The sequence below is a fragment of the Columba livia genome, chromosome 5 (genome assembly GCF_036013475.1).
Source record: "Columba livia isolate bColLiv1 breed racing homer chromosome 5, bColLiv1.pat.W.v2, whole genome shotgun sequence".
Classification (NCBI taxonomy): Eukaryota; Metazoa; Chordata; class Aves; order Columbiformes; family Columbidae; genus Columba; species Columba livia.
In genome coordinates this window covers 30081483-30099742 of record NC_088606.1, presented here as the reverse complement: position 1 = coordinate 30099742, position 18260 = coordinate 30081483, and the positions used below count along the sequence as shown (strand labels likewise).

Here is an 18260-nt window from a genome sequence, read left to right as displayed (position 1 = left end):
TAATAGACTGCAGAGAGGACTAGAATTACTTAAATTAAGAACACATATAATAAAATCATAATTACTCCAGAGTTTTATTATCTGATACAGAAATGAAAAGAGGCTGTAGTAACTTTGTAATGATTAAAATATTGAGATAGGACATCTCAAATTTTAGAGGCAGAGTTGTTTTTACAGAGTAGGTTATATTCAAATTCATCATAACATGCTACCAATGTGCATGTTTCATTCAAAATAAAAGCTCTTAGGTTGCACAGAACACACCTCTAGTTGATTCTTGAAAAATTCTGAGCCCTGGAAGGCAACAACCAGAAACAAATAAATCACATTGTATTTTATTATTATTTGTAATACTTTTTATTTATATGAGCATTAGGAAAGAAATAGACTGACAGAACAGAACATAGATTTTGTGTGCAATTCATGCTATCTCTCAAGAAGAAATCAAACCTCTGATCTAGAGGTAGCCTGTTGAGTAGCCAAAGGTTTCCAGACAGATGATAAGACTTTAGAATATGTTCTTGCATTATGTGATACACATGTACAGCCCATATAAAGTGTCAGATTCTATTGGATACATATGTGGGGTCACTATGGGAAATAACAACACAGCATGAATGCTCACTCTTGTGAGGGTGACAAGTCACTGTCTTAGTAGTGCCCATATCATAAGAGATGTTTGGTTTCCTACTTCCAAGGTGCAGTCGGGGTATGAGAAAGGATTAAGCGGAGGATGTTGGTGTCAGAATCCCTTCTCAGGGTTTTGGCTGCCTGGGCTCAGGGCCAGCACTGACAGTGCGGCCAGGCAGCCTTGAGTCAGAGAGCTGTTGGAGGAAGGGCTGTAAGAAGCCTTAGCACAGTTTGTCCCCTTTTGTCCCCTTTCTCTCAGGAGCTGCATAAAGCTGGGCAATCACCCTTGGTCCCTGCCTGGGCTGTGCTGCAGCTATGCAGGTGCCTGGCCATGTACCTCACTGGTCTGGACCTAACCCACTGATCTGGACCTCCTGGCTTGGTCTTGTACCTGCCTTACTGCTTATGGACTTGGCTGCTGGTTGACATGTTGGCCACATGTTCCTGGACCTGCTCTGCTCTCCTTGTTCAGGGACTGTGGGACTGTGCTGATTGTCAGTCGGGCCATTGCCCCCGCTGCCTTGCTGCTGACCTCAGCTCTGGCTCACCACCCTGGCAGAGCAGCCTGCTCTTGCTGCTCCTTCTCTGGTGGAGCCCAATGTGATCCCAGTTTCACCACTGCTAGGAGGAAGAAAGCATCCAAAGAGTATAACTTCTATGTTTTAGTTCACCTTGCTTAGGCTTACCTTTCAACCTCTGTGGAATACAGGGATTTTTTTTTATGTGCCTTTCTTTCATGTCACTAAGATTTTGCAGGCCTATGGATGGTAATTGGTACTTTTAATGAGAATAAAACACTAAGCACTTTGACATCAGAGTCTTCTCATGCATAATGTTTTTACTTTCATTTAAGTGTATTTATTTGGGAGTAAGTATGTAAGATCAAGCCTCTGAGTGCCCATAATACAATAATGTTTCTAGGACACTGTAGTAGCAGTAAAGATGGATTCTCTTCATCATCATAAATGTAAATCAGAGAAGGTAATATTGACATAGCACGCATAGTGTCTTGATTCTTTCCATATAAACTTGGTGTACAGTCACAGAACTAAAGTAAGGCAAAATGAACATCCTCATTCATACTGTTTGTGCTCCAGCTTGTTCCATGTATGTAGAAATAAATTGAGACATTTAAATTAAAGCAAGCTTTGGCACAAATATTCAAGCACACTTTATAAGTGTATGATTTTTTTGCTTCTCATGATTTAGAATCCAATAGCTATGAATGTTTTAAGACAGAGGAAATTGCTTATATAAAAGTGAGAATATCATTTTGCCAAGACTGGTGCTTAATTTATCTGTGCAGTATTTATGTGTTTGCAATTTGTTAATTTCCTCTTTGTCTAAAATTAAACTGAACTTTCATGAATGGTCTGTCCATTTTTGTATACCTATCATAATAAAAAGCTGAAAACAAAACTCAGACATGGATACTACAACTAGTATCATGAAACACAATTTAAAAAAAAAAATTAAAAAAAAAAAATTCCTCTTTACCTGTTATGGGACCGACTGTCATTCTCCAGGACCCTGCAAATTTCTAACAAATCCAGTAGATAGTATTTATACTCATATTGGTTTGTTCATTTGTGGGCTTTGTAAATCCGTTGTATTTATCAGTTAGATACAATATAAACTTTCTAAGTGAGATGCTGAAACATGAAAGGCTCATTGAGAACTGTCTCATACTGAAAAAGCCCAGCTTGCATTTTACCTGCAGAAGTTCAATCAGTCAGTGAAACCGAAGTGCAAAAAACAATATTTTTTTTTTAAGTGAGGATTACCAAATTCAGGATGATACATTTTTATGATGCAGTTTTTTAAAATGTTGTTGTGTTTTAACCCCAGCTGGCAACTAAGCACCACACAGCTGCTCGCTCACTCACTGCTCCCCTTGCTCACCGCTGTGGGACCGGGGAGAGAGAGAATCAGAGAGTGAAAGTGAAAAAACTCATGGTTTGAGATAAAGACGGTTCAATAAGTAAAGCAAAAGCCATGCACACAAGCAAAGCAAAACAAGGGATTCATTCACCACTTTCCACTGGCAGGTGTTCAGCCATCTCCAGACAGCAGGACTCCATCACGTGTAACAGTTACTTGGGAAGACAAACACCATCACTCCAAATGTCCCACCCTTCCTTCTTCCCCCAGATTTATATACTAAGTGGGACACCATATAGTATGGAATATCCCTTTGGCCAGTCAGGGTGAGCTGCCCCAGCTGTGACCCCTCCCAGTTTCTAGTGCACCTGGCACACAGTGAGAAGCTGAAGAGTCCTCACTATTTAGCAACAACTGAAACATCAGTGTCTGATCGACATTCTTCTCATCCAGATTCCAAAACACCAGCTATTAGGGAGAAAATAAACTCTATCCCAACTGAAACCAGGACATATGCTTTTCCTAACTGAAACCAGGAATAACAGGCGTAAGCAAGGTAAATAAAGGAACTATACATGCATGTATTAATGAATTAAACAATTACTTTGAAAATAGTTTAATTTAACACTTGAAGACTGCAGAAAGGAAAACAGATTTTATCTAAGTACAGGGCAGTTATTTTCTTGCTTTCTTTAGCCTCTGAATCTGCTCAAGAAGACAGGAAGAGAACAAACTGCTGCTGTGCTCTTCCAAAATAGTGCAAGTTCTGCACTTTCTGGATGGCACCAGCAGATTGTTTACACATGCTTACTATGCATACACCTGAATTCCTTCACAGTGAGTAAGCTGGTGTTGCAGTGTAGGAATAATAATTATAATAAAAGCTACCCAAATGTTCAAAGATTCTACTGTTCAGCTCTGGGCATGTATATATGTGCCTGTATGGATGTGTCCCCAAGATTCACAAGAGAACTTGAGTAGATCAATAGCCAGAGGATCATAGCTGTTTATTTTTTAATACTGGTTTAGCTTGTAGCCATAAGAGTGTAATTTTCTATAAAACCTAGAAACACATTCTAGTATGTGAGTGCTCACTTTATCCATATTGCTTGTTAAAAAGTTTTGCTGTAACTCTTCTGCCTAACATAAGAAGGTCATGTTTGAGTACGATCCAGTTAGTAACGGGTCTCAGTATAAGTTCCATTTAAACATTTGCCAACAATATTTCATTTTTAAATGATGTGCAGTAGTGTGAACCTTTGACCATGAAAAAACATGTAGGGCTGCTTCTTCACTGTAAAGATATGTAGCAACATAGGTAATACTTTCTCCACAACTGGAATTATAAATTCTTTTCTGCTGCTACCTTATGATACTTATAAAAAGATACACATTGATATTAAGGTTGCCGCCATTGATGCCTGACCATGAAATTATACAAAAGCTCACCTTTCTACAAATCTTAAAGAGAAGCTGTCTCAGCCTGAATGTCTAAAGTGAAATATTTTATTTTAATTAAAAGGAAAGCAGGTTGATTTTCCTTTATTATTATGTTAAAGTCACCAGCAGAACAACAAATAAATGAGGATAGATCAATAAGCAGTACACGAAATTAAAACGTCATTCATAATGAAGAAAAAACCCCACATTTCAAATAAATGTTCTGGCTTTTTAATATGAAGCTGATCTAGCACTTTTATTCCTGAGTCACACACAGAAATGTTGCTGTGCAGTGGACCATAAGAGCATGGAAGTCTGACCATTTTACAGATTTATGGAATCCCAGAGGGATTTTCTTTCTAAATATAAACTGTATGCTATACTCACAGGTAGAGTCTTAAAACGACATTAATGCTCTGATATAAGTGTTGCCAGGAAGACATTGATACTTTGAACCACTGCTGTTACTGGGCAAATCTGTCATTTCAAACTTGATTGAAATCCAAGACTCTCAACACAAATGTGTATCAAACATTTTGAAAATAACCCACAAAAAATATTGTAAATGAATACATAATTTTTAAAGTTATTCAAAACAGTCTGACTTCTTAACAAGCCTTTTAGTCACCCTAATTACACTCACCCTAAGAATGACTGAATGTACAAAGTGCATAAAGGGAAAGCTATTTGTTTGCAGACAGCCTTGAACATAAAGGCGATACTGTAACTGGCTACAGGCTTAGCTTTTCCATCATCACCCTCACACATGGAGGTCTTCAATGTCTGTCAAAACAACAGCCACTCTACTGACAGTTCACTGGATCTTCAGGATACTGTAACTTTGCAGTAGCTGTTGTGAAGAAAAAATACATTAACTGAATTATGAGGAAACTACAGATTATATATAGGATATAGCTGATATTATGTCTGTAAAGTCCTTTCATTTATTATATGTTAAATTTTGGCAGAATTGCATCTGGCTTCCATTTGTGAGGTAAGAGCACTAACTTGAGATTTGAAATTACACTCATGCAGAACACTTTATTTTGTCAGCTTTGTAGTGGAGAGACATAAAATTACTTTTTAAGTGAAATTTTCATTGTCTATGACTGGGGCGGTGAAGCCAGAAGGGAACACAGTGGAACACTTTAGGAGAAGAGTCTCCACCAGTGATGACACGTCACACCAAAAGATTTGTTCATTCTGAGAGGGAAAATATGGCTGGATCCAAATGCCTGAAAGCAGTGAAGCCCCCAGTAGCCAACCCTCTATGAGACACACAAACACCAGCAGCTCTCACCTCTAGAGACCCCCACAAGACCCCATGATCTTTCAGGTCTTTCTCTAGAGCTGGCTGGGACTCCCCGGGTCCCTCCGGCAGTCATCTCCTCCCATGGTCTCACCCTTAGACACACACAGAGAGACATGAACACACAGCTCCCTGGCCACTTCATCCACTCACTAACGCATCTGGTTTGATCTTTGCTAGTGCTTACACACTCACGTGTCTGCATATGCTCCAGTCCCTGGCACCACAGACACACGGTCCCTCCAACCCACCGTCTGACTGCAGCTGGTGAATTCAGACCCCCATACACACACATGCACACAGAGTAGAGAGACCCTCACCCAAGAAAGGGTTGGGAAGGAATTTAATAAAAAGACAGAACAGACTGCACTGATCAGGCACAAGGTGTGGCCACACAAGCATGCCCATCAACAAACTATTTACACGTGACAGGCCCTTTTTATCCCCTTATTTCTCTATTTTTCCCACACTTGTTCACCCCAAATCACCTAAATTCCTCCCTTTTCCATCCTTTAGTTCTTCCACTAAACCTTCCATAGTAATTCCTGTGCAATCCCGAAATGCTCTTCTCCTGCATCTCATAATGTCCCACACCACTAGGCAGCAACCCCCATCAGTCTAAAAAGGCTCTAGCAATGATTCATCTCAATGGTTTTCACACCTGGACAGTGGGGCTCAGATTCTCCTGGAACAGGTCTGATAGGCTGTCCTGTCTTTTCAGTCCTTAATTTGCATTTCTTGAATGCTTTTGTGCCCCAGTGCCCTCTGGTCACCTGGAGATGGGCCTTTAATGGGCCAATGGCACCTGTGATGGGCCTGAAAGAAAGCTGCCCCCCTGCCATTGTATCTCTTTGCTCCCTTGTGGAGGTGCAGATGAGCATAACATAACACATTCTGCAGGTATGCTGTATTAGAAAGGATTCAGCAGACAAAACATCCTCATAACACATCATCCTCAAAACAACACAAGAAGTTGTTGGACCTCCAGTATGGGTTTGTGTAGTAACATATGTTATTACAGATATCACAGAATCATGGAATGCCCTGATCTGGAGCAGACCCACAATGATCATCAAGTCCACAGAATCACAGAATCACAGAATCACAGAATATTAGAGATTCAAGGGAACCTCGAAAGATCATCTAGTCCAATCCCCCTGCCAGAGCAGGAACACCTAGATGAGGCTACACAGGAGTGTGTCCAGGTGGGTTTTGAATGTCTCTGGAGAAGGAGACTCCACAACCTCCCTGTGCAGCCTGTTCCAGTGTTCTCTCACCCTCACTGAGAAGAAGTTTCTTCTCATATTTAAGTGGAACCTCTTGTGTTCCAGTTTGAACCCATTACCCCTTGTCCTACCGTTGGTTGTCACTGAGAAGAGCCTGGCTCCATCCTCGTGACACTCACCCTTTATATAATTGTAAACATTAATAAGGTCACCCCTCAGTCTCCTCCAAACTGAAGAGGCCCAGCTCCCTCAGACTTTCCTCATAAGGAAGATGCTCCACTCCCTTGATCATCTTTGTTGTCCTGCGCTGGACTCTCTCCAGCAGTTCCCTGTCCTTCTTGAACTGAGGGGTACAGAACTGGACACAATATTCCAAATGTGGTCTCACCAGGGCAGAGTAGAAGGGGAGGAGAACCTCCCTCGACCTACTAACCAACCCCTTTCTAATACACCCCAAGATGCCATTGGCCTTCTTGGCCACAAGGGCACAGTGCTGGCTCATGGTCATCCTGCTGTCCACCAGGAACCCCAGGTCCCTTTCCTCTACGCTGCTCTCTAATTGGTCATTCCCCAGTTTATACTGGAACCTGGGGTTGTTCCTGCCCAGATGCAATACTCTACACTTGCCCTTGTTATATTTCATTGATTTTTTTCCCTGCCCAACTCTCCAGCCTGTCCAGGTCTCTCTGGATGGCAGCACAGCCTTCTGGTGTGTCAGCCACTCCTCCCAGCTTGGTGTCATCAGCAAACTGGCTGACAGTGCACTCTATTCCTTCATCCAAATCATTGATGAATATATTGAATAATACTGGCCCCAGTACTGACGATTGAGGCACTCCACTAGATACAGGCCTCCAACTAGTCTCCGCCCCGTTGACCACGACTCTCTGGCTTCTTCCCTTCAGTCAGTTCACAGTCCACGTCACTGCCCGATCGTCCAGACCACACTCCCTCAGTTTAGCTGTAAAGATGCTGTGGGAGACTATGTCAAATGCTTTACTGAAGTCAAGGTAGACCACATCCACCGCTCTGCCATCATCTATCCATGTCCTCATAAAAGGCTATGAGGTTCATCAAGCACAACTTCCCCTTGGCGAAGCCATGTTGACTGCCCCTAATGACCCTCTTATCCTTGATATGCCTTGAGATGGCACCAAGGATAAGTTGTTCCATCACTTTCCCAGGGATGGAGGTGAGGCTGACCGGTCTATAGTCACCCGCATCCTCCTTCTTGCCCTTTTTGAAGACTGGAGGCACATTTGCTTTCCTCCAGTCCTCAGGCACCTCTCCCATTTCCCAAGACTTGAAAAACATGATGGAGAGTGGTCCAGCAATGACTTCAACCAGCTCCCTCAGCAGCCGTGCATGCATCCCATCTGACCCATGGATTTATGGATGTCCAGATTGCCTAATTGCTCCCTAACCCAGTCCTCATCAACCAAGGCAGACTCCTCCATTGTCCTGCCTTCCTCTGGGGCCTCAGCGGTACGGGGCTCCCCAGGACATCCTCCATCAGAGTAGACAGAGACAAAGAAGGCATTCAGTAACTCTGCCTTCTCTGTATCTTCTGTCACCAGGGTACCCACCTCATTCATCAGTGGGCCTACATTGCCTCTGGTGTTAGTTTTATCTGCCTCGTATTTGAAAAAGTTCTTTCTGCCGTACTTTACCCATCTCAACAGGTTTAATTCTAAGGATGCCTTAGCTTTCCTAGTTGCCTCCCTACACCCTCTAACAACAGCCTTATATTCTTCCCCAGTGGCCAGCCCCTCCTTCCATGATCTGTAGACTCTCCTCTTCCACTTGAGCTTCCCCAGCAGTTCCCTGTTTAACCACACAGGTCTCCTAGCTCCCTTCCTTGACTATGCGTCTAGGATCGTATGTGTCAGGATGCTCTGATCTTGTGCCCGGTAGAAGCAGTCCCTGAACACTAACCAACTGTCTTGGGCCCCTTTACCTTCAAGCAGCCTTGACCATGGGACTTCCCCTAGCAATTGTTTGAAAAGTCCAAAGTTTGCCCTGCTGAAGTCCAGGGTTGCAATTCTGCTTGCTATTCTGTTCCTGCCACACAAGATCCTGAGCTCCATCATTTCATGGTCGCTGCAACCAAGGCAGCCCTCCACCTCTACTGCTTCAACCAGGTCCTCCATGTTAGTGAGGAAGAGATCCAGCAGTGCTCCTCTCCTAGTCAGCTTCTCCACCATTTGCATCAGAAAGTTATCGGCAATGCACTGGAGGAACCTCCTGAACCATGGCTGGCTGGCTTAGTCCTTCCAGCAAGCATCAGGAAAGTTAAAATCCCCCATGACAACCAGGTCCTGTGATTGTGAGGCTGCTCTCAGCTGCCTGTAGAAGGCCTCATCAACTTCCTCATCCTGCTCTGGTGACCTGTAATAGACACCCACAACAGTATCACTCCTGCCAGCCTGCCCCTTAATTCTCACCCACAGACTCTCAACTCCTTCCTCATCCACCCCTGGACAGTACTCAATACATTGTAATTGCTCTCTCACGTAAAGAGCTACTCCACCACTATGCCTGGCTGGCCTGTCTTTCCTGAAAAGGACATAGCCATCCATGACCGCATTCCAGTCATGTGAGCTGTCCCACCATGTCTCTGTAATTGCCACCAGGTCATAATCACCTGACCAAACACAGGTTTCTAACTCCTCCTGCTTTTTCCCCATGTTGCACACATTGGTGTACAGGCATTTCAGAGAGCGAGCTGAGCACACCAATTTCACCCTGGGGGTATGGGAGGACTCCCGGTCTTTATCAGTTCTAGAGCGCTGCCCCACTGGTGTAAGCCCAGCTACAACCCAAGTCCAACTCCAGTCCCTGCATAGGACAACCCCAAAATTCTGGTAATGCCTATGATTAGAACAACATCAGCTACAGTAAATGATTCCTAAAACTGTTACCCACTGTCACAAATAAGAGCAGACGTTTTCTCACATTTACCTGTGTAGAGATAAACTCTTAGTGCATATTGAGTCTAAGGAAGCAGGAGAGAACACTATCGTCCCAGGTAATTTGCCTGCAAAGTGAAAGTTTTGCTGGCCATTACATACTATAACTGAGTTGGGAACCAGAGGCACGTTAGTTCCAGTGGAGTTCCAGCTGGCAGGGCATAGACATTCCAGGCCTACTGAAGACTTAGGACAGAGGTGTCCAAACTATGCCTTGCCATCACTGATAATTCTACAACAATTATATCAAATCTACTGTTCATGTTCATGTGGTTTCCATGTTTCCGTACTGTTGAAATTTCAATCTGCTGTTGTTTATTTTTGTACCAGTTTGGAACTTTGATATCAATAGGCAGGATTCTCATTTGTCATCTTTGGTAGCAGAATGATAGTAAATGAACTTTTCAGATTAAATTCTTAGTGATTTTGTGGATAGTAAAACCGTATGTTGAAAAAAGAATGCAAGAGACTATTGTGGAAGAGAATCCTCAACCAAGAGTAAAGCTATTCCTGAAGGGGACTTTCATATGTAACACATACCAGGTATTAGAAAGGACTCGGAATTCCCCATTTCAATTACTTTTATGAGATGTCTGGAAGGATTTTAGAAAACAATTTTGTATACAGTTTAAGACAAGACACAGACCCCATCTGAATGAATATAACATTTAATGAGGTAAGCTAAAGAGTATCACAACTCCCTATTATTCTAACAAATAAGTTTACATCTGCTGCTGCTGAGATAAAATCTACAAGCTTCTAGATTTCCACAGATATTACACATTCAATAACTGGCACAGGGAACTATTTTAATATCATCCCATTAAATCAATAGAAAACACAGATTTTACATTAAAATGGTGTTAGACATCTGCTAGCATGAATGAAGCAAGTATTTGGCGTAGGGTGTTAAAATGAGATGACTTGGGAAAAAAAGAAGCATTTAGAAATCCTGGATCGAATTAATTTCTGTAATAGTTCCATTAAAATGGTAGTACACGTTTGAGGTGGGTTTCATTTTATGTAAATCAACTATGAAAATAAATAGTTCATTGTAAATAAAGAAGAATAAATAACATTGAATGTATATAAATTAGTAATATGCTCTCCCGTTAAATTGATTTTAGTCCTGGTCATCTTATCTCAAAAAAGGTTACATCAATAATAGAAAAGCATTTCAAAAAACATTACTGGAGGAATATAAATGGCTTGGCATATTGAGTAATGTGAAAGATCAGCAGTTTCATAAGGTGAAGAAGGAAAGAGTAAAATACACAGAACAAGCTGAATGACTACATCATAGATATTCCACCTAGGGAACACATTGCCGTGGGATGCTGCTAATGCCTAATAGATTTCAGATTTGGAAGTCGTATAAATTTTCATGCTAATGAACATAAATCGGCACAGAGAAAGTCAAGAAAAAATACTTTTCCTCTAGGTAGATTGTTTCAGGTGTGTGTACTGTGGAGCACTTTGTGGTTTGTGGCTTCCCTTGAAGTATCTGCCAATTTATAGAGAGGAACTGGACTGAAAGTGCAGGGAATTTCTGGTTCACAATATACACATGACTGTGTTTTATTAAGTAAAGCTCAGAATATTCTTCTCAAGTATAGCTAAGGACAAGCTTGATTTTTGCATCAGTATATTTCTTCCTTTCCATTTCTGATCCCTCTGCCTTTGGAATCATGAGAGCAAGAAAATTGCTGGTTTTTCCTGCTTGTTTTTTTTGTTTTTGCTTTTGTTTTGCTTTTCTTCCTGTTTAGGTGTTCCTTTTGTGTGTTCATTGTAACACACAAAGTAATAAAAATATCTTCTTATTGAAAAAAGGAGGAAATGCATTGCAAAATACTCTAATATTTCTCTTAAGGTCCTTCATATTGGGCTTCCACCACTCTCAACCCTTCCATATTTACCATGTCTTAAATAGAGAAGTAATTTATTGTCACCAGAAACAGTATTTTTAGTAAGGCACCATGAACAATTGCTGTCACCATTCAGAGATGTATCTCATATTCTGAGAACTAGTTCTAACAAAAACATCCTTTGTTCTCAAGAAAGCACACATAAGACCAAAGTATTAGCAAGGCTACCGTAGCTAATCTCAGCTATAACATATTCTGTATGTCTAAAATTATTATATTTTATTTATGTAAACACCATTTTAAAACTTCCAGATGAGTGTTAATCAGTTATTATAGTGTTTCACAAGATCTCCTTGGCAGAGAAACCTCTCTCTGCTGTTAGATAAAGCAAGATTTTTCAAATATATTTATCCTCAGTGATAGTGGTGGGTTCCAAAGGAGCAGTTATCCCAAAAATCACTGACAAATCACAGTCTTGTGGTAAGTTGTATGGTACTATTGGGATATTTGAAATTCATCACACTCCCTTTTAGGTTTACTAATGTTGATATTAATCCATGAGTAGGATGTCCTTCAGTGAATGAAATCTATTTTTACAGCTGTTTTAAAAATTGATTGGATTGCAGGCACGCCTACTGAAATCACTCAACCAACTGAAGAAACAGAATGAGATTTGGATTATAGGGTTTCAGATAATACCAAGTCCCTTCTGAAAGGTATGTTATTTCTTCTCTTTGTTCTGCTTTTGGAAAAGTATAGCTGTGGGTTGGTGGTTTTTTTCAACTGTATAGGTCACAGGAATTACAAAGATTTCCAAAGGAAAATCACAGTCTGTGTTCCGAATAAAGCTAATCCAAGGCAGAGTGCTTTGCAAAGGTATTTAGTATGTTATATTAGATATGATCATCATTAGTGTTCTTTCATGGACACAGGAAGGTGTCCTCTAGTTACCTGTTTAAAACAATTCAAATATTTCAATTTTGATTATTATTTAACCATATGATTGGTTAGCAAAGCTCTTACAATGTGTCTCACTACACAATATATTACACAACCATTAAGGGTAGAAACCACTTTTGTCAAAGTGACAACCAAACCTGGTTCCTTACAACAGGTATTGAAAGGCTGCTGCCCTGCTAACCAAATTCTTTTAAGTCAGTCAGTCCTAGGAAAAGCCACTAATTCTAAGGATTTCAGCATGCACATCTTCATAAGCTGAAAGTGTAGAAAATAGTGATGCCATAGAGAAAACCAGCTGTCTACAGCTGGGAAGTCTACTTAAAAACCTGTCATTTTTCTTTTAGAAACCTGGAGATCTACTCCCTTGGTTACCTATGAACTGTTAAGATACTGATGTTGATTTCATTACAGATTTTCATACACTCACCTTTTCAGGGAAGCCTTTTTTTTGCAGGAAAAGCTGCATGAACAAGCCGAAAAGAGTACATTTCTAGTATCAACAACTATATATTACTTTAACTGCATTTTTCTACTAAAATAAAGCTCATTCATTTGAAATAATTGCATTCATTTACATTCTGTAACATTCGTATGTTAAAATATATTGACTGAATATATCCATAGTAATGCTGAAAAAACAAATGTAAACATTTTCGTATGTAAATATAATAAGAGAGGTAATTTATCTCGACCTCATCAGGCTCTTAGCACTGTCCACCATAAAAAGAAAATTAAGGTACAGTGACAGAGTTACAACAAGTGAACTCAAAACCCTTCCACATTATCTAACTAGAATGATACTGCAGTACATGTTTCACAATGATCTCTTCTGTATTTGGTTCAGTGTTCTTATTATTGATTTATATCATGGAATAGAAAACAAACATGACATTTGCAGATGACACAACTTAGGAGAAATTGCAAGTATATTGGAAACTGCATTAAACTGCATTAAAAAGTTCTTAATAAACTGGAAAGGTGATGCTGAAAAGAGACTGCAGCTCAGTAGGGACAAGTGTCAAAGTTTAGCTATACAGGCACAGCATGGGCAGTAACAGGTGAGGGGGGAGTTCTGCAGCACACAATCTGAAACAACAAGTCTCACACCTTGTTGTTCAAAGCATGTTGAATTTTCTTTTGGTCCACTTGATGTCAGCTGGACAACTTCATCCAGTCTTGGAAAATACTACTTACAGAAAGTTGTGCACATCTGGACAGAGTCCAGAAAAAGGAACTAAAACAGACAAAGATCTGGAAAACATGACATATTATTACAGGTTGGAAGAAAGTAGCTAAAAAAAGCTGAGAGAAGGCAGTGAGGAAGGGAATATGCTATTAACCTGCCTTGTGCTGGATATGATGAGAAAGAATAGTCTAAAATTGCAGGAAACAAGTTTTAAACTATATAAGTGACCATGTAAATAGAATACATAATAACATACAGGCATAGACAGATTCAGCATATTGCAGAATTACCACTAGATACATGAACTTTAAAGACAGGTTGGGTGGCTTTGTGCACCCTAAGCTCAGTGTTTCCCTGAAATCAGTTTGTATTATCCAGTCTTAATCAAAAAACAATGAAGAGACAAAATCTTAAGCAAAAGCAAGCATAATCCTATTTGAATATGTTTGATTGTCAATTTACACATTTACATGAAATGTAACATACAATTTATCTTGATAAATATGATACCAATGACTAAGCATTGCTTTAGCATGTAGGAAAGAGAATTTTCCTTTTTGGTTTGTCAATGATTCACCTCTGACCAGCACAGAGTATTTCAGCAGGTTATAAAGGCATCTAAACATGCCTAGAAGACCTTGGCATTTTCAAAGCTGGGAAGATAAGGCAATGGAGTGATGAAAGGAAACTTTTCACCACTGAATTAATATTAACAAAAACAGAAAGAGTGGGAGGGAGGGGGATTTTGAATATGAATAGCTCTCAAAGATAGCCTTCTATAAAAATAAGTATGACTCCACGCTGTCAGATTCCTTTCCATTAGTACAACTTGAAGCTGTAGGGTTGTACATCAGCCAGAAACCGTAAAGTATGTCTTAGCTTGACAGCAAGATACCAATAGGGTGAGAAAAACTTTTGGAACTCATTAAGTATTAGGTAGAGTTATAGTCAGCTTTCCATTTCTGTACTATTGTCTTAACACTCGTATTATAGTAGTTGTTTATTTTTATTTTGTAAATGAATACATTAATTTCACCATGGTCTCAAGACAGGTGAATTTAGTTCTTCTATGACAGATTTATTCCATTTTGAAGCATGCACTGAACCTGCAGACAGGGATATCAAGCACTCTAGCATTTCCCAGCCCATTATTAGAAGCTGACGTTGTCTCTGCTCCAACTTGAGAACTGATAATGTGGGGATTTACAATTAAAAGGTTTTTAGATGTCAACCAAACAAATTGTTTGGAATGGGTTGGACCATCTTTAAATCCAATTCTAAAGCCTTTTGGGACCAGATTTCATAAGATATATCAGGAATAATTGAGATACAGTTCATTCTGTTTTGCAAGGGAGGGTATATTGCATGATTTCTCGTGGTCCATTCTTATTTTCCACAAAAGGGACATGGACCTGTTGGAATAAGTCCACAGGAGGCCATGAAGATGATCAGAGGGCTGGGGCACCTCTCCTATGAAGATCAGCTAAGGGAGTCCAGGTTTTTCATCCTGGGGAAGAGAAGGCTCGAGGGAGACCTTATAGTAGCCTTCTAGTACCTAAAGGGGCCTACAAGAAAGCTGGAGACTTTTTACAAAGCCATGTAGACAAATGACAAGAGGTAATGGCTTTAAACTGAAAGAGGGTAGATTTAGATTAGATATAAGGAAGAAATTCTTCACCCATGAGGATGGTGAGGTGTTATAACAGTTTGCCCAGGGAAGTTTTGGATGCTTCATCCCTGGAAGTGTTCAAGACCAGGTTAGATGGGGCTTTGAGCAACCTGGTCTAGTGGAAAGTGTCCCTGCCCATGGCAGGATTTTTGGAACCAGAGCTTTAAGGTCCCTTCCAACCCAAAGCATTCTATGATTCTATGACAGAGATTACCTTTAATCCAGTTAACACAGACAGTAAGAGCAATGAAGACCTCACAATCTTTTTAGAGCTGTACAGGGTTTCTGGCATTCAGGATGTATGATCTCAGGCTCCATTATTCTAATGTGTCATTTCCTGATCTTTTGCCTCTATTATGTTTTCTTTCTCTAAAGTCCACAACATTTAACATATGAACCTCACTGGAGACCTTTCTACTATTTTCCATCACATATATTTGAAGATCCTTACTATGTGCCTGATACAGCCCAAATTCAACTGAATTATCGCATATTAGTAATTTTGCATGATTAGTTGAACTGTGATTGCTGTCTCTGTGGATGTCTTAAGCTGAAATGAGAAATGAGAAAAAGTAACAAAACATTTCTGGGGAAAAAAAAAAGAGAGAGAGAAAAAGAAAAAGAAGAAAAAATAAAAGAAAAATAAAAGATTGCTGGGAACATCATGGGTATTGCACTTTAGAACCACTCTTTGTAAGTTTTGGTCTATGTTTTTATTTGCTGAACTATTTCATAAAGATAACTGAGAAACTAATTGATATCCTTGTAAAAGATTTAGAAATCTGTGCAAGAAAATATGGACATTGAAAATAATTTAAGCACAGTCTTTTTATTAATAGCACACTCAGTTACCATAGCTCAGCTGACATACTTTTACTTCTACTGTGGTCTCTTTATTTTTAGTCCAAGGCTTTAGTATCTTAAGCCAGACCTTGCAGCACTGAACTAAACAACTCAATAAAACCAATTTGGATACAATACCCAGAACTGGTACTTAGTGCAATATCCACTGTTGGTGACAGGCTGTCTGGAGCCCTGCCAATGCTGATTTAGCAGTATATGCCAGCTCAGTGAGTCAGAAACAGTTTTTAGATGTGCTATCTCAATTGTGCAAGGTTGCTCAGAAATCCCTTTCCATTTCCAGGCAGAATAATTGCTATATTTCTGATCTACTTTCCTTAGGAGAAGGGAACAAAGGAAAGGAGAAGCATCAATAGAATGGCTTTTACTATCAAATTTGTGGCCTGCTTTGGAAGGTCACCACTTTGAAAATATTCCACTCTAAGTGAATATTTAGGTCATGTGATAGTGGGTGCAGCTTTCTGTCATTCAAGTATGCAAGAGAAAAATAGTAATGGAAAAGAATCAGTGCTATGAAACAGAAGGAATAAAGGTTAAAAAAAGTCACTTGCTTAGGAAAAAGATAGTTTAGCAAAGATTCAGGAACGCACATGTGTAGTTCTACATAAATTTAGCCCACATAACATATGTGAAAGCAAAAGAGAAAGACAGAACACAGGTGTGATCTTTTTAAACATGTCTTTAATGAAATGATCTGGTACCAGTTTAGTTGTTGGGATAATACTTTCCCCCGAGTATAGAATGGGTTTGTAAAAAAATGCCAGTTTCAGACCAATTCCTGTAGAGTTTCTCTGTTCAGCTCACTATGAAAAATGAAAATGGCATTTTTATAAAAACAGCCTAAAATAGCTGTTTGTCATTTGCCTAGGACAGCATCATTATTGACTGGCTGCATAAACAGCAAATAGAAACCAGAAACCAACTAGAATAGGCTTATCTTACTTGACTTTTTTAAAAAAAGTAATAAAACTGTATAAGATAAAATATATGTTATAACAGTTACTGAAATCAGTAACCATCACTTACTGAGTACCTGTGACAAGACTGGTACAGCGTAAAAGAAAGAAAACTTGCCATCTATTCAGATGTCCATTTGAGGAAATTACAAGCCCAGTGAGACAAACAAGAACACTCAAACTCATGTTCCCTACCCCAAAATCTAGTTAAAATAGCTGCAATAAGTGATTGGAAAAAGAAATTCTCCATTCCTAGGTATTGAATGAATGACCATCCTGCTTAGCAACACTATTTATTCCCAATGGGTGAAGCACCTCCTTGTACTGCCACCTGTTCTTCTCATGTGACAAATGACCCTTTGTTCCAATGGCTTTAAGAGTCTCATAACTTTCTGCTAATTTTAACCTCTGAAAAATCCCTCTCTGAATTTTTGGACCAGTCTTTTTCTTTCCTACCTCCCCCACAAAGCTGACTGACCTTCCCATCAGAATTCCTTCTTGATGAGTTTTCTATTGCTGTTTTCTTTTATTTTGTGTCTCACCTTCGGATAATAACAGGCAAGCCTCTGTAGCTAAAGCCTAGCTTATGCCATTCTAATCACTTGAAACACTGAAGAACAGTTTCCTTTATTTGCTTCGAAACACTATTTGCCTTCCATGCTACTCCAAAAGGAAATACTCAAGAGTTCTTAAAAGCTGATGAGGTGCTTGTGATAAACACTTTCATGATAAAATTAAAAGGAAAAAAATAAAGAGGTTTGGGGTTTGTTCCATTTTTTTTTTAATACTGACCTCACTTCCTCCTTAAATATGGTGCACAATAAAAACTGAAGTAAACAAATGCAAGGGGAATTTTTTTTTAGGTTTAAAATTATTTCATCATCATTAATGGAAACAAGCCATTTTAACAAAATCATAGATTTAAATTAAATGTCAATATACTTTAAATCCAAAGCAATGTCAATGCAAGCAGGCACTGTTAAAAGCTTAAGCCTCTCCTTTGAAATACCTGTGTTGAAAGACATGCAAAAACTGTAAATCCAAAAAATGTTAAAAACCATAAAATTAAATATATCTACAAGTTGAAAAACTTGATATAAAAGCTGAATTTGCAAGTGTCCATGTAATCTGTTGTCTACAGGCTTGATGTCTGTAAACCACATGCCCATGTTGAAAAATTTAGCTCATGATAGACCCTAAACTCCTCTGAGAGAAATGTAGCCATCTCAGAAATGCGGCAGGTGTCATTGCTAAACATTGCATCACAGAATGAAATTGCAAGTGTCATAGTGACAGATTTGTGGTCTG

General features: G+C 39.6%; 1 long non-coding RNA gene across 2 annotated transcripts in view; it reads left to right on the top strand.

Annotated features, from left to right (window-relative positions):
• The window catches only part of LOC110358674 (uncharacterized), a 115000-nt gene that overhangs the window by 81282 nt on the left and 15458 nt on the right, over positions 1-18260 (top strand). For both annotated transcript variants that reach the window (XR_002413320.2, XR_002413319.2), the window contains exon 4: positions 11947-12036. This is a non-coding gene — a long non-coding RNA (uncharacterized LOC110358674). The remainder of the gene's footprint in view (positions 1-11946; positions 12037-18260) is intronic.